Raw genomic sequence first — 27103 nt, 5'->3', positions numbered from 1 at the left:
TTCACCCGCATGACTCAGTCAACTCGCAATCGTACATTGTATTGCTATTTACTGGGCGGGTCATGGCCCATTTTCCTAACACATAGCTCCGCCAGCGTAGGACAACCATTTAGATGGACAACATTTTTGCTTGTGGTGAGCAGATTTTTCAACCCAGCTACACCGTCTTGTAAGGAAACCGCGGTGGCTAGTATGTGTAGCAGGGATTCCCAGCAAACGGAATCAAAGGCTATTCAAAAGTCCAGTTGATGATGAGGGTTGGGACTTTGGCTTTGCAGCAGCAGTTTAGGAGATGAGCACGTAAAGGATGTTTTTTGAGATAGATTTTCCCACAAGAAAGCAGCCAGTTGGACGATGGGCGAGAATCTACAATAGAATCCCGGCCCAAAATCATCCAGGGCAGGACTTTGTGGGAGTGTTCATCGCAAGAAACGCGTCTGTAATTTCCTGATTGTTGAAGGTGGCATCAAGATTTCAAAGCTAGCGTGGACTGTGCGCAAATACTATTTCTCGGCCCGGGTCCTAATAGGTCTCGAATAAACCGCAGCACTACTGACGGCCCAATACTGTAGCTGCACACGAGGATTTTTTCTGTGGATTTTTAATCATGGGTTTTCACTTTTTTGCAGCTATTTTCTTCGGGTTTTCTTTTGTGTTTACTTTTCCTCTTTTTTTTCCGGTTTTCACCGGTTTTCTTTCCTTCTTCTTTTTTCAGAAATGTCTAATTTTTCATACACATTGTATATTTTTCGTATACATCTGGAACAATTTGTCAATTTGTTTATACATGTTTTAATATTTTCACATACATCATTAACATTTTTAATACATCATTAACATTTTTTTCAAATACATCATTAACATTTTTTTGCAACTATATTATTTGATGTCAACTTTTTCATACTTATTGTACACACACACACACACACACACACACATATATATATAGGTAAATTGTTTGATAGCTCGCATGTCCACCCACTTGTATTTATTGATTTGAATAGAATTAAAACACACATTAATTGATGGAGAGAGAATGGCAGAATAAAAAGGAAACAGATATAGTATGTACGCACAATGTAACTCGTCGGCCTGTGCATTTTTTCTACGCACAGATGAATAAATGTATACATAAAAGTTGATACCATTCTGAGATATTCATGACAAAATATTTTTATTATCTATATCAACAAATTGTGCGCCGACTCCAAATAATATAAATATACCCATGGTATATATACCTACTAATGAAATTATGTATATACACGGGTACATATATATCCAATGATTTATTCTAGGTTTTTAGGTATTAAAGAAATTATATATGTAGCGGATATGTACATACCTACTAACAAAATTATGTACATACGTGGGTATACATATACCTACGAACAAAATTATATACATACCCCTGCAAAAAAAGAAATTATATACATACGCGGGTATGTGTATACCTACCAAAGAAATTATGTACATATGCGGGTATGCATATACCCGTAATGAAATTATGTACATACGCGGGTATGCATATATCAACTAACAAAATTATGTATATATGTGCCTGTCTTGAAAAAAGGTACATGTACGGGTATGTGTATGTGTATACCCAATTAGATGGTGGGTATGTGTATACCTACTGCTGAAGTTACGTAACATACATGTGTATTTTACATACATAGTGATTTATTCTACGAATCAATAAGTGATATTTAAGGAGGTAATAAATGTTGATTTTTATTCACTATGATATTTTAATCACCTCCTATGATGTGACATGCATGCATGGGACAGTTAAAGAATTAAAGCCTGCAAAATTAACTAGTAATTAAATCATTTACATTGGTTTCCAAATCTGTCGCTAAACACGATCTGTCCCAAACTGGCGTTCATTTATTTATTTTTTCTTCAAAACAGGATAAACATTTTTTTCAAATGCGTTTTGATTTTTTAAATATGTATAAATTTTTTCCAATACATATTGAAACATTTTTTTAACTTTTTATAAAAAAATTAAATGTCACAATTTTTTTGTGAAATACGTGAATATTTTAAAATGTGATGTAATTTTTTTGGAATTAAACTTTCTTGATTTACACGAACATTTTTTTACATTTTTTAAAAATATCACTTACAATATTTTTTTGAAACACATGAACATTTTTTAAATGTCACATTCGTTTTTTTGACTGGTACAAATATTTTCTAAATGTTGAGCCAATATTTTTTACACTGCATGAACATTTTTTAATGTGCAATGAACACTTAAAAATAACTTTTTTTTCATGATAAATGTATTTACTATTTTCAAAATGCAAGCAAAAGTGAAAAAGAAAAATATGCATGCATGATGTCAGCATTATGAAACTACATGGCTACTGGGCTGGCCCACGCCCGGCTCCCTGTAGGCGATCTCGGCTTCCATCTTGCTAATGATCAAAAAGCGAAAGAACTTGTGGCATCTTAACTTTTCTGTACCGATGTGAAGCAGATGCATGAAAGAATTTGTGCCATCTTCTGTTACCGTCAACATTGTTGTTTCTAGAAAGGAATTCCAGTTTATACTGCTCCACCGCCAGAAAGAGGCAATGGTTGCTCTCATACAAAAAGCTTCAGAATTGGGCGTATGTTTTTTCTTATCTAATTTTGATCTTGTTTTTAGTTTACCCCCTGCTTGTTTGTTCGATTTATAACAACGATAACAACAATACTAGATACAACGGAACAGAGTTTTTGAAATATAAGATACCGTGTACTTTTTGAAGATTTCACTCCAAGTCGTTGTTCCTTTGAAGCCACATCAGTGAAAAGATCAATATCTTGGACTACATGATGAACACCAATATGTAAATGCTGGCCTTGCAGTTGCACTGGCTAGTACTCCTGCATGTCTTGAGATTGAGAAGCAGGGACACATGGACAGAATGGCACAATTCATGTTGCTTCTCTCAAAATTCACGTTGCACTGCTACTCGTGGTGGTTGGCAACATCATCACCACACTGGAGCCGACGGGTGCACTGGCACCGACAGCTAATGCTGCCATGGCAACGGTTTTGGCACATTCGAGGGCCAATCCGACTTCCATCGCAGTAAGTTCATGTCACGGCACGAGCTCCATTGGAAGAGAATTCCTTATTTGACCTTTTCTTAAAATTTGGTTCCCTTTTTGGTCCAGTAAACTTTTTCTTTCCCTATTTGACACTTAATCTTCATTTTGCGTCTTATATGACACTTTCATCCATTTTCCATCCAAAGATTTTACCTAGCATGTGCAAAGACAATTTTGCCCCTAATGATAGTATGTCACAAAAATGATAGAGAAGGGGTGTTTCGATGGAGAGTAAATAGCATAAAACTACTATAATTCGGGTTAGGGTTTCAAAAAACTACCAAATTTATTTTTTCGCTGATAACTACCAAATCTGGGGTTGGCTCAAAAAGTCCAAATCACAGTGTGCTTAAAATTTAAATCGTTTTCTGACAGATATGGCCCACACGTCAGGTTCCACGTGGCACAAAAGTCAACGTGGTTAACTGAACAGTTAAGTTAGACTGTTATGACTGGTGGGCCTATATGTCATTCTCAATAAAATTTACATGACAAAAAACAATGAATTTTTATCCCTGACCGGTGCCGTCATCCACCAACCTAACGCGCGGACGAGCGCGCAGCAGGAGCGCGACCTACCGCCGCCGCCCGTCGATCCCGCTTCCTGGTGCCCTCCGCCGCCGCCGGCGAGGTTGCCGCCGACCGCCGCACTCCATCCGCCACCCGCTGCGGCCATTGATGTGCCGTCCGAGCTCGGCCCGTCACCGCGCCGCCGCGCCCCGCCGGCAGCAGGACCGCACCACCTCCGCCTACCTCTCCCCACGCCGGCAGCCGCGTTGCCCAGCCGGCTCCCCCTCCTGCAGGAGCGAACGCACGCGCAGGCCGCGCGTGCTCTCCCGGAATCCGGGCGGTGACCGCTCCCGCCGAGCGCAGGCCCGATGCGCGAGAGGGTGGCCAGGTCGGGGGAGCTGCAGTAGCCACCGGAATCGAGCCGTAGGCGTTGGCCGGCGACAGCTGCGCCCCGCCGCCTGCAGCGTACGGGCCAGTAAATCTGCCCGCCGTGCGGCCATGGACGGCGCCGGCCTGCCTTCCACCTCGACCTGCGCCGCCCGACCTGCCATGGTCACACCTGAGGTCGCGCGCCGGATGCAGCAAGCTCTCCTCGCCGACGAGCCAGCTAGCTCTCCTCCCCTGCGAGCCACCAATCTCTTCTCCCCGACGAGCTGCACGCACATAAGGTGCTCGACGAAATGGGGCATAGAGAAAATGATTCAAAAGAGAAGGTTGAGGCTGACAGATGGACCCCACGTGTTAGCTAACGGTCAAACAAACAGTCAGACAAACGGTTTGTTTAAGTGCGGGCCCGATCTGTCATAATCTGGATTGATTTTAAATCACACAGTGATTTGGGTTTTCTGAAACAGCCAACCCCAGACTTGGTAATTATCAGTGAAAAAATAAATTCGGTAGTTTTTTAGAACCCTAGCCCGAATTGTAGTAGTTTTATACTATTTACTCTTCGGTGGATGGCGGTATTTCATCATGTTATTATTATTAGTTATATGAATACTTTTAGTTAGAATTAACCACGATAAGAAGACCTCGTCCGGCTTGGACTGGTGCAATCACCAAATAGATCAATTAGGACTCGCATAACTAGCTTTTACTGCTAAATATATGCGTGTAATCTACTCAGATTAATACAAAGACATTCAATCGCACCTATCGCCACTAAATCTCGGCGTCTCGTGTTGTTCTATCTCGCCCGAGTTAGTACTGGCGAGTTGATCGCTAGCTTATAGCCTATTTAAGTTAGCTACCCATGCGTGAGGTTCCGGCTGAAATCCGCCTGCCTGCTTCATGTTGTATTACGTGCGTGTACAGCACGAGAGAATCAATCCAGCTGCCTGTCTACTTGTTTGTTGCTTGTTGTGTACTAGCATGTTTACGCTTGATTGGCCGGAAAGCAATCGGCTGCAGTAGCTCGTACGGGCGCGTCTCGCCAAATAATACACATCGTTTGCAGCCTCGAGGTCAGGCTTGTGCCAACATTTATTTATTTATTTATTCAAACAGGACAAAATATATCACATTACCGTTGTCTTTGTATGTAAATAATATGTTCACATACTACACAGGGGATAAAACGGTCTTTTCAGGTTAGATTTAACACTGTTACTAGACAAAACCGACAAAAGTGTCACATAGGGAACAAAATGAAATTTGCAGGCCAAAAAGGGAAGAAAATAAAAAGTTGGGCCAAATAGGGAACCAAACTTTAAGAAAGGGCCAAATAAGGAATTCTCTCCCTTATTGATGGCAAAACCTCTGACATTACAGAGTTTCTAGTGAGTCTGGCAACCAAAACGGCTACCATGGCAGCACTTCCAGCTGAGGCCATAATAAGCGATACAAAGGAGTGTGTGTGTTCCTGAGCCAAAAATGTGTCGACCCCCGTGGTGTCCTTGGACGACCGCTTGTTCCTCGATACAGAGGCTGGCAACCACATGAAGGGGTCGCGATTCATGTTCACCTTCCTCACTGAATTCGTGAAAGGTACAATAAAATTGTGAGATGGCTTTGTAATTGATGAGATCCAGGGTCTTGGATCCATGTTGTTAGAGTGGAAGAACGGCGCCCACAGGGTGCTGTCTGAGGTGTACTTCGTACCTCGGCTTCAGAGCAACATTAGGCAGCTAGATGAAATTGGCCTGAAGATGGTGGTCGAGGACGACGTCATGAGCCTATTCGACTGGCAAAGATTCGTGCTGGCACGCGTGAGGCGGATGCAAATCCGTCTCTACTAGGTGTCCCTCAACCCGATGACGCTGATCTGTCTACTTGCAAAACAACGAAGAAGCGGTTTGAGCTCACGTACGGTAATCTCCAATGACTCCAAGAGGTAACAAGTATTTACTTCTCATTGTTGACGGTCATAGTCAATACTTGTGGTTGGAAGTTCTCGTAACAAAGCACGAAGCCCTGGAATTCTTCAAGAAAATGAGGGCACTCGGAGAGAATGAAGTGAACATGAAAATGATGGTGTGCCAATCAGACTGCAGTGGTGAGTTCAATTCACTGGAGTTTGCGGAGTTCTGCAACGAGGACGGGGATAGGCGGATAGCAGCCACTGAGCCACACCAGAACACCGCACTCACCACAACAGAATGATGTGGTGGAGCGGTGGAATCAGAACGTCATGGAAATGGCATGAAGATTGCTGAAAAGCATGAGTGCTCCGGTCATGTTGTGGGATGAGCGGTAAAGACGGCGGTGCACATCCTGAACTGCTTGCCTACATGCAGCTGGAGTGGCATCACTTAGAGCGAAGCATGACATAGGTGGAAACCGAACATGAGCTACCCGTGCACACTCGGGTGCGTGGCTCATGCTTAGAATGTCGGCCCAGGGGTGAAAAGGCTGACAGGACCATGTTGTTGGTCTCTGTCGGGTATGAGGACCGTCGTTGGCACCGAGACGCCGGTGACATCACAAGAGAAGGCGGTGAAACCTTCATGGTACTCCGTCGATACGGCAACCATGGCAGAGCCTTCGAGTGGGGTGGTAGAGAAATCAGCTGCCATGGCACGGAATCCTGGCATGGTAGGGTTTTAAGCTAATGGGGCGGGGAATTAATATTGTAGGGATCACATCATAGAAGTACGATTGACGTCCGTAATACTAGAAGAAGAAAGTCTACTCTTCGTCCTCGGGCTTTCATGACTTCGCTTCCTTATCTAAAAAAAATAGATCTCTTTTTGGGTCGAAAATTTATAATGGTTCACACACCCGAACCGGCCCCAACATAATCGAGCCGAACCCGGTCCCCATCCGAACAAACTATGTGGAGGCTGTGAAAATGCATCATGTTATACCAATATATCAGTAACAATTATGGCTGGAGACATAGTTGTAGCATATCGGTTCAGTTCAATGGTCAAAGCACACACACATATTTCAGCTCAGTTGAGTTGAGTTCTGGAAGCCAAAGAAAGGTAAGCACACATGGACGGACAGTACGTGGACAATATGCATTGCATGCGCGCACACACACCAGTCCAGCGCATCTCCTCCGAGACAGGGAGAGAGATAGCATCACCGGACTCAAAAACAAGGACACAAAGATGCATTATTGAAACAAAAGAAAACCATCATGTCGACGAGCCTGGTCGGCCAAGAACTAGTTGGTGCCGGGGACGATATGGGTTCGCTTCAACTCATCATTTTTATTTGGGCAAAGTTGAGGGTTGGCCAAAAAAAAAATCAGTGTGCTTCTTTTTTCACCTTCGTCTGCGAGAGAGGGAGGGAGAGAGAGAGAGAGAGAGAGAGAGAGCTGTGATTTGGGGTATGTCCAAGTATCACGAGTTTGGTTGTCTTGGGCATCGTTCCCCTTGCCAGAGGCGTGCCCGCGGTGGCGGCGTTCGCCGGCGGCTGCGCGATTAAGCTCCGGGCCATGTGTCGGTCTAAAGAGATGTTCGGTGCTACGATCGTCAACGACAAATCACATATGTTGCCGGAACCAAAAGAGATGACGTATGTCGTCAGAATGTCAGGCGTGTGTCGCTGGTGAAGAAATAGCTCGGCGTGTCTCATCGAGGAAGAGGATGGATGCTGCGTGGAGGCAGAGGCCCTACTGACATGGTGCGACGGCCATGGTATGGCGACATGCAGGCGCGGCCACGTGTAGAGGCGCACGGTGGCATTAGACGGAGGCGTTCAAGGCGACGGTCAACGGTAAACCGTGTCAAAATTAAAGGGGAATTGTTAGCGCTCGTGGCCAGGTCGTGCAGAGCTGGCCGTGTGACGTTGGAGGTTGCCCAAGTGCTGGTGCATGCATGTAGGTTGCACAAGCATCCATGAGTTTGTTAGCATCAAGTCCTGCGGCCGTTGTGGAGAGGTTGCATGGGTGGTGTACGTGCGCCTACATGTAGTTAGATTAGTTGGTTTTTTTAACACAGTACAGACGTAAGCGTTTATATACACGCGCATACACTCACCTATATGAGCGCATACATGCACACCTTCTCTCTATGAGCACCTTCAAAAGACTAAGCCGGCATATCATCTTGAAATTTACGAAGTAACCGTAGGCACCTCGCCGTCGACGAAAACGTCTTCACCCACTGAATGCGCATCACTGAAAATTTTAAAATAAAAATTCAGAAATAAATGCGAGCACCAGACTTAAACCCCATAGTCCCTCTAACTATCCAACCATAGGTTGGTTCACACTAGATTAGTTGGGTCAATGGCCGAGCATGGTGGCTGGCTAGTGCGTGCGTAGAGACTCATGTACTTGGCTATTTAAGTGTGAGTCCAGTGCAAGTGTATGGGTGTAGCTCGGAGAAAGAATGTAGTCTCGAGTGGTCTCTCGCGTGCGTGCGCTCATCATGAAGAGTTGTGGGCATATGGACCACATCCATGTGAGCGTCCGACACACCGGTCTCACCCAAAAAACATCTCCCTCGCCCGCACGCACTCCTGTGTGCCCGCACCTCCTCTCCTCGCGCCACATTCATGTTGGCCAGAGCGGACGGCTATCTAGTGCATTCAAACCGGCTGCCGTCCAATCGCTTGCCGGCAATAAGCAGGCGGCACGGCGGAGAAACCCACTTAGGCGCTCGCATTGACATAACCCGCCACTTGGCCTGGACGGCAGTCGGCTATTTAAACCCGGCCACGCCCGCACGATCGGCACCATGTCCACTTTCGATCCTCCTCAGTGCACCACCTGCGCCATGACCACAAACTTTAGAGTGTTGTGGCCGGCGTTGCGGACGGCTGGCAGACCCGCGGATACAGGCCGGCTAGAGATACTTGAGAGATGCCACAGGAACAGTTGGTTGGAGATCTGATCTCCACACATGAGTAGTTTGGAGGAGTGGTCCTCTGCAAAAAGGAGCAACAAAATGTAGTAGTAGGTAGGTGGTAGCCCGTGCAATCAAATCTCGCCAACCAACAGCCTGGCCTGGCGATTGCTCCGGCCGTATAGGCGTACCTATATGCCCTTGGTCGGTCACGTCGGTGTCGGGGGTCAGGAATTCGCAGCTCGTTGCTAGGTGAAAATTGGTGTACACTATTCATGTGCATATGGGGCACCGATCATTTGTCCGTCAAAAGAGATGTGTGCCCAGCGAGATCCTCTACGTTTGTTGCATGGATCATTCATGCATGGGCATTTTCCACACAAACATAGATCATATATACTGTAGGACATAGTTCATGCATGAGAAAAACTTCATCACACGGACATACATAAACCTAGAATACGATATAGTTCGATCATCACACAAACAAACCTCGTTCATCACATAATGCAAAGGTGCGCGTTCCACCGGAAGTAGTAGGACGTCAGTGGCTCGCCGGAGTCGACTCGGCAAAGCTAAAACCAGACCCGCGGAGCCCGTCCTCCACAGCCTGGTCCACCATCTTCCCCATCTCCGGCGTCATGTGGCTGCTCCAGTCCCCGGCCACCCCCTGCTGGAAGAAGGCGTCGGCCTTGACGCCCGAACCCGTCTGCCCCTTCCGGTTGGCATCCATGTTCTTGAGCTTCTTCATGCTGCATAGCTCCGTGATGGCGCGGTCCACCCTTTGCTCCTCCTCCTCCTCCGGGGAGAAGGTGCACCCAATGAACTCCGCCATCGTCCTCAGGGTCCCCACAGGGTCACGGAGCATCTCCTCGTACGCGAGGAACATTCCTCGCGTTCTGAATCCACATGAACTAGGGTTCATCTACTCGATGAAATAGGGTTCTATCATGTTCAACCACATCAAACATCATATTACTCCTAACTAAACAAACCTAAAAACAACAAAAATCATAATCTACTAGACAAAATAGGGTTCATCTTGTGCCAAATAATGCATCGAATCAAAAGCGTTTTAACTGAAACGAATTGCAGGGTTTGAGAGAGCTTACTTTTCTTGTTTCGGAGCCATCTCGATCTACAAAAATGGTGGAGAAACAAAGAAGATGGAAGGGTGGGAGTGGAGGGGATGAGAGAGGAGTTCCTCTCTGTTGTGTGCGGCGCGACGCGGCGCAGGGGAGAAGATGGGGGCTAGGGTTCTTGGGTGGGCCCCGCGCCCGGCCCTCGCGGGTTTATAACTGTTGAGCACCTACCGCCGGGGTCTCTGGCGGTAGGTTGCACAGCCTACCACCTAGGCCTCTGGCGGTAGGATGGACGGCAGGAGACAGTTGCCGTTTGAAGCTGACGTGGATGAGTGGGCTATCACCGAGCCCTCCAGCGGTAGCCTGTTCTACCCTACCGACAGTCTCCCTGGCGGTAGGAAAAATGGCCAAATCTCGAAATATTTTTAAACCGGGGTCAGATCCGGCTAAACTTTGCGCAAAGGGTCAAAATAGCAAAATCTACCAGTCCAGGCAGGTTTGGGTGAATGCTCTGCCAGCTGCTGTACGCATGAGTTTGAGGCTTTGGGCAGCACATTTGGATGTTTGGTGACCGGCCCAGAAAGTTAACAAAATGTTTTTTTGTCTATCCTAAGAAAAATTGACCGACCCAAATTATAATTTTTTAGTCGACTGACTGTTAGTCGCTCCCTGCTGTAACTCTTTATGTAAAACTTGGCTCCATGTTCCTTCGGGGTGTATTCGTTCGGAGGTAACGGTCGAGAGAGCCGCGAACTATGAATAAATTGGCAATGTTTTCCCCTAAAAAAAAGCAAGCGCATCACACTTGCATCACCGGACTCAACATAAAAGGACACAAGCATTATTGAACACAAACACAAGGACACGAGCATTATTGAACCAAAAAGGAAAAGAAAAAAAAAGCACACACCAGGAGTCATTGCCGCCGACGAGGCTAGTCGCCAAGAGCTGGTGCCGGCCGGGGAGGATCTGGGATTGTTGGCCTCGACTCGTCATTTTTCATGCATCTGGACAAAATTCAGGGTTGGCCGGAGTTGAGTCGGTGAAGCTAAAACCAGACCCTTGGAGCCCGTCCTCCACGGCCTCGTCCACCATCTTCCCCATCTCCGGCGTCATGTGGCTGCTCCAATCCCCGGCCACCCCCTTCCGGAAGTAGGCGTCGGCCTTGATGCCTGCTGCCGTCCGCCCCTTCCTGTTGGCCTCCACTTTCTTGAGCTTGTCCAGGCTACACAGCTCCACTATGGCTCGCGCGACCCCGCGCTCCTCCTCCTCCGGGGAGAAGGCGCACCCCATGAACTCCGCCATCGTCCTCAGGCTCCCCACGGGGTCGCGGAGCATCTCCTCGTACCTGAGGAACAGCACCTCACCAGCGGCCCGGCGACTCGCCTCCCAGTACTCGGCGACGTGCAGCCATTGCGGGCCGTACATGCAGCGTCCCGCACAGAAGAGCTCCATGGCCTCCCGGAGCGAGAAGGACTCCGCGTCGACGCCGACGCTCTCTGACACCTTCCTAGTGAAGAGCCAGCAGGAGACAAGCACGTCCTTGGGGTCCCGGCAGACGTACACGACCCGGCTCCGACCAGTGGGGAGGAGGGAGAAGGGCAGGTGCGTGGCGAGCACGCGCGGGGAAGGGAGCGCCTCCAGCTCGGCCGCCACGGTGTCGACGTCCTTGTCAAGGGCGAAGCCGATGCCGAGGAACGGGACGCAGTCGTGCGGGTTGCGCTGCCGCAGCGGGTGGTCGTGGGCGGACGGTGGGTGCGCGGCGCGGCGCGCGGTGGCGAAGGCGAGGGCCTTGAGCCAGGTGGTGCCGGACTTGGGGAAGCTGGCGAGGAGCACGTCGTCCGGCCTCGGCGCGAACCGGTCGCGTGCCGCCGGGAGGCCGCGCGCCAGCGTCCGCTCCGGCAGCCAGAAGCCAGCGTACTGGCGCAGCGCGAAGGGCGGGTACCGCGTCTCCAGCGGCAGCTCCGCCATCTCCGACGCAAAGCCGTCGTCATGAGGAGAATCCATGGCACCGAGAGCTTGAGAGAGCGCGGGTCGATGGCATGGCAGATACATCTCATCTCGTCATGCATGTGCGCTTGCTTGTTGTGATTATGGAGATCTCATGCGCACACATTAATTTGGAGCAAAAGCAGCAAGAAAATATTGGTGGCGTGCGTGTGGTACCACACGTTCATCAAAGTGCCAGCGTATCTTGTATTCTTGTCTCGTGTGATCATGATCAGAGCATCTCCTAGGGCATTTGCGTAATCTGAGCCCCCATATGTCGGGGAACATATCACAAACTCACGAGTGACTAGAACATGTCAAGTTGTCTTTAACGTATAATGATTTTCAAGCTCTAAGCCTCTGAACACTGAAGCACACATTCTTCCATTGATTGATTAATTAGAGTTTTCATCATCTTTTACTTCATTTACCCCACAAGACCGCATGTCACATTGCTACATGAACTCTTTTATAGCCAAGTGATTTGACCTAACCCGACATACCAAAGCGAATGGTAACAGATCTTGACAAAAGTTCTAGTTGGAGCACAGTGCTCCATGCATCAAATCATTTGGGTATGAATATACTCCCTCCCTTTCTTTTTACTCCGCATATAAGATTTGGTCAAAGTCAAACTGCACAAAGTTTGACCAAATTTATATAAAAAAATATGAACATCTACAATACTAAAACTATATAGTATGAACATACGTTTCATGGTGCATCTGATAATATTGATTTCATATTGTGAATGTTTATATTTTTTAATATAAAGTTAGTCAAACTCGCTTGACTTTGAGCAAACCTTATATGCAAACTAAAAAAAAAACGGAGGGAGTAGATCAGAGAGTATTATCATTGCAGCACTCCTCTAAGAATGCAATATAAAACATCACTTGCCCTGTTTGATAACAAAGTATTTTCTATGTATTTTGTGAATACTATAGTTTTTTAGATTACCACAGTATTAATTACAGCGAGCTGTTTGGCCACCTTTAAAAACTGTGATTTCAGTACTGTAGTATTTGCAAAACCGTAGTTTTTTCTTTGTTTTAAAAAAGGAACCCCAGACCTCTTTTGAAAAAACTGAGCGCGCTAAAAAAACGACTCCATGCACAATCATGTGCCTTGTCTCTCGATGTGCATCTAACGACGCGGAAGACCACCCAGCGTTGCAGGCCGCATGCAGTGGCACTTCGGACTAGTTCAGCTGCCTCCTCTTATACTAAGTTGTAAGCTAGCTTTGTGCATAAATGTGTAGTGCATGGCCGTTCGCGAGGGAAGGATCACTCCACTTAAAATAGCCAGAGGAAGCCCGGGTATCTCGAATTTGCTGTTTGCCGATGATAGTCTGCTCTTCTTCAAGGTTTGCAGTGAGGAGGCGGAGTGCATCCTGCAGATTCTGAACACCTTCCAGAAGGGTTCGGGCCAACTGTTGAGTAACAATAAATGTTCAATTCTATTTAGTAATGTATGTCCGGAGGCAACCCAACATGCTGTTAAAAAGGCCCTTCAGATTTCTACTGCCACCTTCGAGAGTAAATACCTGGGTCTTCCGACCCCGGAAGGACGTATGAAGAATTCTTCATTCCAACCGATCATGGAGAGATTCGTCAAGAGATGCTCGGATTGGTCTGAAAGGTTTATGTCCTTTGCTGCGAAAGAAGCTTTAGTAAAATCAGTTTTGCAAGCTCTCCCCACCTTTTGCATGGGCGTGTTTAAGATGTCACAGGGATTCTACGACACATATGAGGAATTGATTCGGGAATTTTGGTGGGGAGAGGAAAACGGACATCGGAAAGTGCACTGGATGGCGTGGGATCGAATGGTCCAGCCGAAGAGAGGAGGCGGCATAGGCTTCAAAGATATGAATCATTTCAACCAGGCCTTGCTCGCCAAACAGGCTTGGAGATTGCTGCAAAGGCCGGGGAGCCTGTGTGCACGAGTCCTAAAGTCTAAGTACTACCCACATGGTGAGTTGATTGACACTGTATTTGCCTCAAAAGTATCCCCGGTTTGGCATGGGATCGAACATGGACTGGAACTCTTAAAAGCGGGGCTTGTCTGGAGAATTGGAAATGGAAAGAAGGTTCAGATTCAAAAAGACAATTGGATCCCAAGGAAGGAGGGGCTTAAGCCTGCAAAATTCATCCGGCGTTCTAGGCTGAGATGGGTTAACCAACTAATGTTGGCTGATGGCAGGGGATGGAACACAGACCTGATACATCAACTGTTTCAACGTTTTGATGCTGAGGCCATCTGTAACATCAAGCTTCCCAGGACGGATGCTCAAGATACTCTAGCTTGGCACTTTGAAAAATCAGGCTCCTTCACTGTCAGGAGTGCGTATAGATTGGCGGCCTCACTCCAAAACCAAGCGAGGTACCCATCCTCAAGCTCCACAAATGATGCAGACGACCGCAGTATCTGGGATTTGATATGGAAGGCAAAAGTACCAGAGAAGGTCAAGATTTTCAGTTGGAGAGTCGCCACTAACACTTTAGCTACAAAGAAGAACAAATGCAGACGCTCTTTGGAGGTGGACAACACGTGCACCATTTGCGGCAATGGAGAGGAAGATGAATACCATGCAGTTGTGTCCTGCACAAAAAGCAGGGCACTAAGAGAAAAACTGAGAGACGACTGAGCCCTGCCAAGTGAGGTGCAGTTCAGGTACACCGGGTCAGAACCTTCTCAGTCCTTGTTGCACGGAGACAAGAGCAAAAATACTCCTCCTACTTTGGCGGTGCTGGTTCCTCCGGGATGACTGTGTGCATAATACAGGGAAGGAGCTCATTACCCGATCGGCGATCTTCCTGAAACATTACGAGGAGGAAATCAGGGGCGTCGGTACTATGGAAAAGGAAGGACCAAATCTCAAACAGAAACCGGTGTATGCAGGGAACGCTTTGGCCGATCGGATTCCCCTGCACCAACAGACTGACGGCTTCTTTGTCGAGGGGATCGACAAAACCACTGCAAATTAGTGGTGTCCTTCAGAGGTGGGCACTATCAGACTGAATTCAGACGCAGCTTTCCGGGCAGACAGCGGAATTTCCCACGCAGGTGTGATCGCACGAGACCACAGAGGGGTCGTCCTTTTCTCACTGTCCAAACAGATCAGCTGCTGTGGAGCAGTAGAGGAAGCCGAGGCTCTAGCTCTCCTTGCTGGACTACAGACCCTGTCCGATCTACATAAGGGACCAATCGTAGCTGACACTGCATGTTTCTGTCAAATGAGCTGCGACCAGGGGCTAGCAACTTATCTGCCTGGTACCCCGTGATCGCTGACATAAAGAAGGAACTGGTGAAGTTCAGTAATGCCCAGGTCAACTATACAAGCAGGAAACAAAATAAGATAGCTCACCTTCTAGCTGCTCGGGCTAGAAGTGAGGAAGACATGTATATGTTGGCGGGCATCCCAGAAGACCTGGCTGCAGCTTTAGCTGCCGACCCTGTGTTGGCTCAGGAGTAGTTTGTACTCCTTGTTTCTTCCTCAAAAAAAAAGTTTGTGGATGTAGCTGGTTGCTCAGTATGCTGTATGCAACGGTCAGCGAGTTGCGTACGCACGTGTTTGCGACTTGTTAACAAACAGCTAACTGCGAATTTACATTACATATAAGTTCTAGCCAAACAGGTCTACAGTATTCCAAATACTCCAAAATACTACAATATATTATTACTGTGGTATCATGCGCCTATAGAAAAAAATACTGTAATTTTTAAATACTTTGGTTTTACAATACTTTGCTATCAAACATAGCCCGGGCCGGCCCTAGCATCTCGGAGGCCCTTGTGCGAACATGGTACAATGGGCCCTACAGTCACACCTTACGTCTCCATGTTCGCTGCTGCACGTCGCAGCCGCAAGTCCGTTCAAACTATCCATATGACACAACAGTAATTTTAAACAAATATTTTATGATCTATCTAGAAGTAGCAATTTGAAATTCGAACAAAAATACAAACACCTTCCATACAAGAACAGTAGAGAAATGTCACAAGATAAGGCCCCAGCAACATCTAATCGTCATGTGGTAATGTGGTGATGGTCGATCATCTTTAACATGAAACAATTACTTGTGTGAGAATTTTATGCAAGAGAATCGTCACATAATTCGCAATAAACAAGAAAAGACGGACAATCCATAGGATGAACAATTTACCTGTGGACCGGTGCTGGTGTCAACGCCTTAGCGACAAGCCGAATGTGGTGCATCTTCAGCTCATCGCCGGTGCCAAGGAGGTCACCACCAGGGCCTTGTCGCCTTGGGTACTTACAAAAGAACCTATCTACTATTCAATCTACTACTAGTACAAAACTCATTGGAAAATAAATTAAGGAGATGATACAACTGAAAATCTATTCATGAGCGTCGCTTGGGGCCCAGCCCCTGGGGACTTGGTGCAATTAATTGGGAGAGGGAGAAGATTGGACGGGAAGAAGAACGAACCGGCGGCGCTGTCTCACACAAAACGAAGCAATTAGGATTTAATCTCATGGCTGGCTCCACCGTCCTTAATGTGCTGCGAGTGCTATCTTAATTTATCTTTTTCCTTCAAATGTATCAATACATGTGCACAGAGAGTATGGTGGGCCCCTGGACATGCTGGGCCCTAGGCGGCTGCACTCCTCGCCATGGCTTAGGGCCGGCCCTGTAGTCAGTCACATCAAAGCACTACAAAACCGACAGAAAACTGCAAAACATTGTTCAGAAGGGTCGACAATATAAAGAAAAACTAAAGCATCTAACAATAACAATCTAGAGAAACAAAAATTGACTTTACGGTTCATGGTCAGCGTCCGATTAATGAAGGTAGAGTCCCTGTCAGAAACTTGTCTTTTGTGGGGAGAGCTTAACTTTGGGACCTACAAATCCCAGAAAGATCTTACACGCTTTTTGTTCGTTTTAAGCCTCTATCTACTGCATACAACACTGTACAGAGGCACGGCACAATCAACCAGTTAAATTCACTACCAAGAGTTTTCTCAAAAAAGAAAAGAATCACTACCAAGAGACAGAAATCAGCAGTTCTGCCAGCTGGGCATTGGCTAGAGAGGTGGATCAGTTCATCATCAGAAAATCACCAGTAACTAGGACATGCAAAATATTAGAGCGAGGAGTGCACGTGAAGGAGATGAATTATTCTAGGGGAGGATGGAGGTGTTTGTATCTAGGGCAACGATCTGCGCCGGCGCGCAGGCCCAACTGTTGGGCCGGTCGCACCGCAACCATTGGATCTGAGCGCATGGGCCGTTGGATCCGGCTGAAGAAAACGGTTCGCCCTATCATCTTCTACCTCGCGCCGCGCCTCCTGCCGTCCCCGCTGCTCCAAGCGTTGCGCAGCCCCTCCTCCCTCCTCTCCCCCCGCCCCCGGTCGTCCCTGTCTCCGTGCTCGTCGCCGGTCACCGTAGCCGCTCGTCGTCACTGCTGCAGCAAAAAAAAGCTCCGGATGCATCAAAAAAATGGTGGTCGTCGGTTCCAGCAATGGCAGGGGCGCTTCTAGCACACAAAAAATGCATTCCTCGCCATTGCCACGGTATTGTGCTTGTAGCATCACCAGTAGTCACCAGTTGCAAACAAAAAATAGCACCGATTTCCAGCATCTAATGGCCGGTTCCAGCAAAAATTCTGCGGATGTCACCGTTTGAAGCAAAAAAATCCGCCGGTTCCAGCAAAAAATGAAGCCACACTTCCAACAAAAAATGTAGCATTTTTTGTTGTTGGTCGTAGCAAAATGGAGACACGGTTGCAGCAAAAAAAAAACATCGCCGTTGTCACTGGTTGTAGCTCGACGTTGCAGGTAGCAACATTTGCATTCTAAAAAATGAACGAATGTAACAAAACCCGTTGCCAGACGTAGCAAATACCTATGACGGTTGCAACAAAAAGCCGTCATCGCCAGGTATCATGGTCCTCGTATATATAATATATATATTCATCTCAAACACTGAAAGTGTTGATGTTTCAGTCACGCCCAACGCTGCTACTAGATATTACTTTTGTTTTTTAGGGAATATACCTTTTTAGGCAATTTTAGGGAAATATAGTAGTAGATCTTAATTTTTTTTAGGCAAATTAAGAAAAGATGGATGCTAACCTCTAAGAGCCCAACGTGGAGGCCAAGAAAAGCCCAAAACAACAAGCCCGCCATGATGAACGATGATGCCACGAGAGAATTAGATGTCCAATTAGTAGGATGATGATGTATTGGCGGCGCATTGACCTAGCTAGCTAGCTAGAGCGACAGCTTTGTGTCCGGCCGCTCCTTTTTCGTCTCCAACAACAACAACTCGTCCATCGCTACGCTAGGGCTTCTTCTTCCGGCCGTCGCATGCTGTCATCGCTGACCACCATCGACATCTCCAACCCTACGCCGCCACGGCTCCCGACGAACCTGAGCCCTGAAAGGTAGACCATACTATATACATGGTTCGACATTGCAGTTAGAGTAACAATTTATTTTGTTAGATCCACGATGCCCACATAGCTGGCTGAGTAGAACCCCTCGAAAAAAAAGCTGGCTAAGTAGCATGCATTAGGGTCCTGGGAGCACAAAAAATTGCAAATTCTATTCCAGTTACTAGGATTAGGGATCCAGTTACGGTCCCAAGAAGAAACAGTTAAGGTCTCATCTATGCTGTGTATATATATATGCAGAAACTATGAGATGTCTTAATTTTGATGCAAATGCCTTCATTATGTGATGCATATATATCTCCATCATATGTCCACATATATACTTTTTTTAAGGGTTCCATATATATACTTATCATTTGATCTCCCTTCACTATGTGATGTGAATCCCTTCATCATTATGTAATGCAGATCCATTGATTCTGTAAACCCTCTGACATCCCGAAAGTTTTTGCAGCTTCCTTTTGATTCCTCTCCAGCTTCCGCAACATGGGTAACCTATTAACGTCTTCAGTTAACAAGCCCATACCTGAGACCTCATCAAGATGCCTGACCGAGTGCACCACCGCCGCCCACAACTTTGAGGTGATTAAGTACTCGCTGCTCAAGGGCATGGGTGCCGGTAAGTTCGTTAGCTCGAGCACTTTCAGAGTCAGTGGCTACGACTGGAAAATCAGGATCTATCCTGATGGGAACAGGGAGGCAGACAAAGCTGCCTACATGTCCGCCTTCTTGTGTTTCTGCAGTGGTGCAACAATGGATGTGAAGGTCAAGTTCACTTTGAGTTTACTGGAGAAAGATGGGAAAATTAGTAATCCAAATAGCAAAACAACAACAGCTAAATTTAAACCTGTAGGTTATACTTGGGGCTGGGACAAATTCATTGACAAGTCCAAGCTGCAAGAACTGCTATCCCGCAATGACGACTGCTTCACAATCAAGTGCGTCTTGACCGTCATAAAAGATCACCACACGGAAGATGTAAGCACAGTCGTAGTCCCAGTCCCACAGTCAGACCTGCCCGCACACTTTGTAAACATGTTGAAGGATGGACAAGGCATGGATGTGACATTCAGTGTTGGCGACCAACTGTTCAGGGCACACAGATACGTGTTAGCTGCACGATCACCAGTCTTCAAGGCTGAGCTCTTCGGTCAAATGAAGGAGACCACCATGGAATGTATCAAGATCGAGGACATGGAGCCTGCCATCTTCGAGCCACTTCTTCACTTCATATACACAGATAACCTGCCAAACAATTGTGATGTTGATCCAAATGTAGCATTGCAGCACTTGTTGGTCGCTGCAGATCGGTATGGACTGGACAGGCTAAAGGCTATTTGTGAAGAGAAGCTATGCCAGAAAATTGACGTGCAAACAGTTGCAACCACCCTAGCTTTAGCGGAGCAGCACCACACCGTGCAACTCAAGAATGCTTGCCTTCGATACCTGTCTTTGCAGGATGTGCTCCGAGCAGTCAAGAAGACAGACGGATTCAAGCACCTCACAACAAGCTGTCCATCAATTATGATGGACATTTTAGACAAGGTCGCCCCTTCGTCAGAAGTATGAGAAGGGTAGCTCAGAATTTAAATTGAAGTGTGGAATTCTAGACTTATTTCATCAATTTTTATCATCTCTCTTGTGTGTCCATTGAAAGGCTGAACTTCTCTTTAAAAATGTTTGCTCTTTGCTCTGTGCTCTGAACTATTTGGTGCTAGAAATTCTAAGGAAATTCACATGATCCTTTAATTTCTTTCTTTATTTCTGTTGTTCTCTTTCTCCCTTAGGCCTCCTTTGGTTTTGAGGAATTTTATAGGAATTCTAGAGGATAGGATTCTCATAGGATTTTTTTTCTTTAGAGCCCTTTGGTTCATAGGAATGGATTCCTATTCCTACATAGGATTGGTTCCTATCCTCCACATTTCATAGGAAAATAAAAATGAGCCTAGACTCAATGAAAAAATTCCTTTGGTGTCAACCAAATGACATCTTGTTTCCTATTCCTACTCATAGGATTTGAGATACATGTCATCTTATTTCCTACAAGATTCCTATTCCTACGATAATCCTATCCTATGAACCAAAAGAGGCCTTAGTTTTTGGCAGTGAATTTTCCTAAACACCAGATTCCTCTTTGAACCTTACCTTCATGGAGAACTAGGTTTACCTATTCTGATATGGATGTATACTTGGATGGAGCTTTGAACCTTACCTTCTTTGCAGTCCCGGTCCCGTACTCCCTTCCAAGTCCAGATATTTCATGTGGAACTCCTGTTTCCGATGGACAAACAGTTATTATTGCTGGGATATGACAAGAACAACAGTTAGCGTCTATTTCAGCTCAGCTAAATAAGGCACAGCCACAGCTAAATATGAAGCGCCGATGGCATTCAATCTCACAACTGATCACTGATCCAAAAACGAAGGTGACCTGTCATGGATATTCAGTAGTTTAATGCAGGCAAAAATCAACAAGAAGCTCGCTAAAATATAGCAAAGCACTTGAAGCAAATTCTTTCCGACTCTTTCCACTTCTTTTTCCAACAACTTAGCGGTTTCATACATCCCGTGTGCAATATATGCTTGAATCATGGTGGTGTAAATTACCTTGCCAGGCTTACATTTCGTTTCTTTCATATAAACTGTAGCATTTCCTCCATTATTTTGATATCTCCAGACTTGGCATATGCACTAAAAGGACAGTTGAAAAATGGAGTTTCTAAGACAACATCGGTGTTCTCCGTCTGTCGAATAATTACAGGAACCATACCAAGGAGCCCAGCTTTACTGTATCCATTAACCAGCGAGCAGTAAGTGATGGGGTTGGGTTTGATGCCCTGAATTTATGTCAGCCTGAAATAGTACTCCATCTTCTCAATGTTGCCAGCCCTTTCAAAACATTCTACGATTATGTTGACTGTAGCAGCAGAGGGCGAGAAGAAACACCGCAGCCGCATCATGGTATTGAACGTCCACGTATCTGGATCGATGCCCATCAACTGAAACTCACCGTACCACCTGTCCATGTCATCCACCCCTGCCACGGTTGCCATAAGCCCAAATGATGTAGTTCATCGTGTATATGTCTGGTATACTGTCCGACCCCCGAGCATGTTAGGCAGCGCTTCGTCCATCTCCTCTAGCATTGTTATCCCATTGTGGATGACAATGATTGCATCTGAGCCCCAGGTTGTCGAGGGCCGTGGGGTTGAGATGGAAGCGGCCTGACTTGCAGCAGCAGTTGATGAGGACGGAGAAGGTGTACTCATCCGTCTTCACCACCTTTCATCCGATTGACGGTGGTCAGCGCCTCATCAGCGCGAGCCGCTCCTCTGAGAGCATCACCTTGAAGAGGTCTGTGGCCGGGCCGGGCTGCCGGCACCTGCTACCGCTGCCTCTGCACAAGCTCGAAGATAGGTGAAGATCAATTCGTGCACGATGAACATCAGTCGAACAGGTGGCATCTTCATCAATAGCAACATGCTCAGAGGCACCGCCCGAGGAGCGCATCGCTCCCACTGTCGGCGGGTCAGCGACCGCCTTAGTGGGAAATTGGACCGGGTACATAGGTTCACTAATCGTATTTCTCACTAAGCGGAGACATAACTGTCTATTTGACAGTCGATTGAAATCCAATTGGATTACAATCAAATTTTGCACCAAATAGGCAGCCGACACGTGTATGCCCTTTATTTCCTCCTTTGGCTATATGTATGTCAACGAACAGCAAAAGCAGCGCATTTATGCATCAGGACTGAAACGGCCCAGCCTAAAATCCCATCTGGACGACGACGGGTTTGATGCTCTAGATCCGGTTTCTTAAAACTAGACCACAATTACGCCTGGACAGTAAAAAGGTCAGGGGAGGGGTCCCAATTTTCTCGGTTCTCAAGATTCCCCAATTCCAATCCCTACTTTGATGCCTAGTGAATTTTCTAAGCTCTGAAGATCAAGAGAGAAATTTTGCCAGGACATGTGAAAACAACAGATGTACTGCATAAATCAAGAGACGAAACATGAACTGGACAGTTCAGTAACATTGTAAAACACAAATAAAGCCAGAACAAACTATATAGTGGAAGAAAAAAGCACACACTGTATAAGAAACCCACATGAATCAGGCAAGGGATAACTAGATAGTTTAGTAGCATGTGTGCCCACATGCTCACATCCCCAAACAGAATATCCTAATGAACATACACACTGAGTAATTACATTGAAAATCCCAGTCAAAAAGCACAGCACTTGCTCTATAAAAAACAGTGTAATCACAGTTCAATTTAACTGCAAAGATACACTGGAAATACAGTTTAATAACTCTGAAATTCCACTTAAATGCCCATTGTAATTACATTGAAAATTCACAGTAATTACATACAGTGTGTTACTCTGAATATCCACTGAAAAAATTACATACACTATAATTACTCTGAATATACACTGTAATTACACTGAAAATCATTGTACTTACACTGTAATTACACTGAAAAACATTGTACTTACATTGTAAAAGACAATGTAATTGCAGTTCAATTTGACTGCAAAAAATACAACGGAATACACTATTAAATACAGTATAATATCTCTGAAAATCCTCTTAAATGCCCACTGTAGTTAGACTAAAAATTCACCGTAATTACATTGTAACGTAAACTGCGATTCCTCTAGAAAATCCACTAAAATCCCCACTGTAATTGCACTGAAAGTCCATTCTTTTTACAAATAAAAAGCACGGTGACTCTACTGAAATGCAATGTAATTACACAACTAGAAAAAAATACACATTATTTGAGTACTTGATATGTCAACACTCAACAGTAGCTTAACTTTCAGCTCCTAATTAATTGCACATCTCTGATATGCAAGCACCTGCAAAATCACCAGACAATTTGCAGAGATCACATAATCTATCTATTCCACGGCACAAAACTGGTCAGTTTGCATAAAAGCACTAGGGACATAGCATAACCACAATATTTAGCATGTACAGTGGCAAAAAAAAGAGCATTTCCAAAGTAGTAAATTATAGTAGCTATAAGCCCCAAAACACTGAAAATACAGTTACCAAGCTGCTGAAATTACATATACTAGAAAATCATGTGCACAACTAAGGTTTCTTACACAAATGGGCAGAAATAAAGTACGAGTATACAAATAACCCTAACAAAAGAAAATAAATGGTTCTAAAGTGAATGCACCAACAATGACAAAACCCAAAACATCTAGAGAGGTAAATTAACTAAAAATATAATGTGATTACTCTAAAATCCTCACTGTAATTACACTGAAATCCTCACTGTGATTACAATTCAAAAGCAGTATAATTCCACTGAAAATGCACACAATAATTGCACTGAAATTTCACTAAAAATGCACACAATAATTGCACTGAAATTTCACTGAAACATACATTGTGCTCAGTACAAATTTCAGTAAAATTACACTGTATTTCTAATAAAAACACATGCGTTTAAGAGACTAGAACATTGTGATTACACTTTAGTTTTAGGAATTTCCATTTAGACTTTCAAATGGTAAAATGGATTCAATACAAATCCAACAAAGAGAAACCCAAAATGTTAGGTTCTAAAAGTGCAAGCGAGCATTGCAAAACTAGGAAACTTCCACGACTTGCCTATGGAACTTGCAGTACCAAAAAACTAGGAAACTCACTAGTGTGATACAAATTCAAAAACGTTGCAAACTAATGGAATTCAAATGGAAGTTACACTACTTACTTATGGAACTTACACTACTGATTAGGGAACTCAAACCTATGACTACTATTGGATGAATGGCAACTGCATTCTCAAGAGGGCCAGAGGCCAATACATGTACATGTGTGGTAAAGTGCAAAAGGCCCCTTATACAATGGGGACAAAACCGAAAAGGGCTATACACATCTAACCCCCCCCCCCCCCCACCACCACCACCACCTCAAACTCATGGTGGATCGACAACACTGAGTTTGGAGAGAAGAAAACTATGTTGTGCTCGAGTCTGTGCCTTCATGAAGAAATCTGCCAACTGTAACTCAGAGGGCACATAGTGAAGAGCGAGAGTCTGATCCTGCACAGCAGCACGCACAAAGTGGGCATCCACACCGATGTGCTTGGTGAGCTCATGCTTCACCGGGTCACGCGCAATACTGATAGCACCAGTACTGTCTGACAATAAGGGAGTCGAGGTAGCAGCAGACACACCAAAATCCTCAAGTAGCCACCGTAACCAGATCACCTCAGCCGTCAGCATAGCCATGGCTCGCAACTCAGCCTCTATACTCGAGCGAGAAACTGCAGTCTGTTTCTTGGTCTTCCAAGCAATAAGAGAGCCACCAAGAAAGACACAGTAAGCAGACAGTGAGCGTTGATCAGAGGGATCACTAGCCCAGGTAGCATCAGAGTAGGCCTGGAGCTCAAGAGAGCTGGAGCGGGGAAAGAAAAGGCGCTGAGAGATCGTGCCACGAAGATATCGTAGAACACGGAGGAGATGACTATAGTGGACAGAGGTGGGGGCTGAAACGAACTAACTCAGAATGTGGACAGGATAGGAGATGTCAGGACGCGTAACAGCAAGATAGACAAAACTGCCAACAAGGTGACGATAGCGAGTGGGATTAGGGAGAGGGTCACCATCAGAGGCACGAAGCTGAACGTTGAGCTCCATGGGAGTTACAACAGTGCGCTCATCACCAAGAGCAGCGCGAGCAAGAAGATCCTAAATATATTTTTCTTGGGAGATGTAGAAGCCATCAGAGGTCGAGGAGATCTCAATCCCAAGAAAATAGCGAAGGGGACCAAGATCAGTCATGAGAAACTGGTTGCGAAGGCGAGCCTTAACGAAGGCAATGTATTCAGAGTCGTTGCAAGTGATGATCATGTCATCAACATAGAGAAGGAGAAGAGTCCGACCACGAGGAGACGTGTGAACAAACAACGTGGGATCATGATCACTGGGCAAGAACCCAGCGGCAGTCACCACAGAGGCAAAGCACTCAAACTAGGCGTGAGGGGCCTGTTTGAGACCATAGAGGGAGCGGCGGAGTCTACAGACCATACCATCAGGAGCATAGTACCCCGGGGGTGGCTGCATATAAACCTCCTCACGCAACTCGCCATTGAGAAAAGCGTTCTGAACATCAAGTTGAGAGATAGACCATTGATGAACAGAGGCCACAGCAAGAAGAGTGCGGACAGTGGTCATGTGGGCCACAGGAGCGAATGTCTCATCATAATCGCGCCCCTGCTCCTGCTGAAAACCACGGGCCACAAGGCGAGCTTTGTAGCGCTCAAGAGAACCATCGGACCGAGTCTTAATCTTGTAGACCCACTTGCAGGTGATGGGACGGACATCGGAAGGAAGGGGAACCAGATCCCAGGTGCCAGAGCGCTCCAGAGCAGCAAGCTCTTCGGCCATCGCAAGCTGCCATTCAGGCTGAGTCATGGCAGTCTGATAGGAAGTGGGCTCAGCAATAACAGAGAGACCATACCGATCAGGGGAGTAGCGATCAGGCGGGGGGCGAGGCCGAGCACGGAGGTTGTGAACCGGGGGAGGCGTGAGAGGTGAACCAGAGGTGGAAGGCTCGTCAGAGGAGACATCCTCAGGACGAGAGCGACGAGTATAGTGAAGAGGAAACGGTGAGAGAGGGCGACGGACGGGAGATGATGGCAGAGAGGTGGAGGAGGAGGATGAAGAGGATGGTGTCGGTGGTGAGTGAGAAGGAATGGGAGGTGCCAGAGGAGGAGGTGACACATGAGGCACATAGCAGGGTGTATTGGGAAGAAGAAGGAAAGAAAGGTCGTCCACAGAGAAACTCGAGGAAGAAGGACGTGGGTGCTAAGAACGAGACTCATCAAATGTCACTTCACGCAAGATGCGCAAGCGACGACCCACTGGATCCCAACATCGATAGCCCTTGTGCTCGTCACTGTAGCCAAGGTAAACACACTCAACCGACTGAGCAGTCAGTTTGGTGCGTTCTCGGGGGGCAAGAAGAACATAGCACACACATCCAAACATACGAAGAGCTAAGTAGTCAGGAGAGCGACCAGTGAGACACTCCAGAGGAATACCACCCTGCAGAGCAGTCGATGGCTGAATGTTGATAAGAAAGGTGGATGCGGAAACAGCCTCAGCCCAAAAATGGGGTGGAAGGGAAGCAGCAATCATCAGCCCACGAGCCGTCTCAAGCAAATGACGATTCTTTCATTCGGCAACACCATTTTGAGCATGAGCGCCAGGACATGAGAACTGGGCAAGAGTACCCTGTTCCGCGAGAAAACCACGCAACAGCTGAGAGATATACTCTCCAGCGGAGTCAGCACGAAAACTACGAATGGGCGTGGCAAACTGGGTGTGAACCATGGCAGCAAAATGTTTGTATATAGGGAGAACCTCGCTACGAGATTTCATGAAGTAGAGCCAAGTGCAGCGAGAGAAATCATCAATAAACAAAACATAGTAGCGATGACCATCCTTCGAATCAAAGGGAGCAGGACCCCAGACATCAGAATGAACTAAGTCAAAAGGACGCTGAGATACAGACTCACTAGTAGGGTAAGGTAACTGAGTCTGTTTGCCAAGTCTGCAACAATTACAATGTAAGGAGACATCTCCAGATACAGACCCTAAGAGGCCCTGACGAACTAAAGAAGACAAGCGAGAGCCACAGATGTGACCAAGGAGATGATGCCACTGCTGGAAGGACGCAGATAAAGAGGCAACAAGAGCATGGGAGCTGGCAGAAGTAGTGGCA

At 46.3% G+C, this 27103-nt stretch overlaps 3 pseudogenes; 1 reads left to right on the top strand and 2 right to left on the bottom strand.

Moving 5' to 3' along the window:
* Positions 1-10693: 10693 nt before the first annotated feature.
* On the bottom strand, positions 10694-12109 carry LOC125506569 (cytosolic sulfotransferase 7 pseudogene; annotated as a pseudogene).
* A 6725-nt stretch (positions 12110-18834) lies between these two features.
* Positions 18835-19917, top strand: LOC125521032 (BTB/POZ and MATH domain-containing protein 2 pseudogene; annotated as a pseudogene).
* A 598-nt stretch (positions 19918-20515) lies between these two features.
* LOC147974132 (pentatricopeptide repeat-containing protein At5g27110-like) lies at positions 20516-21858 on the bottom strand (annotated as a pseudogene).
* Positions 21859-27103: the final 5245 nt, after the last annotated feature.

This window comes from Triticum urartu, chromosome 5A (genome assembly GCF_056163025.1).
Source record: "Triticum urartu cultivar PI428250 chromosome 5A, HENAU_Tu73, whole genome shotgun sequence".
Classification (NCBI taxonomy): Eukaryota; Viridiplantae; Streptophyta; class Magnoliopsida; order Poales; family Poaceae; genus Triticum; species Triticum urartu.
The sequence above is the reverse complement of the archived record's forward strand: the minus strand, read 5'-3'. Positions and strand labels throughout refer to the sequence as shown.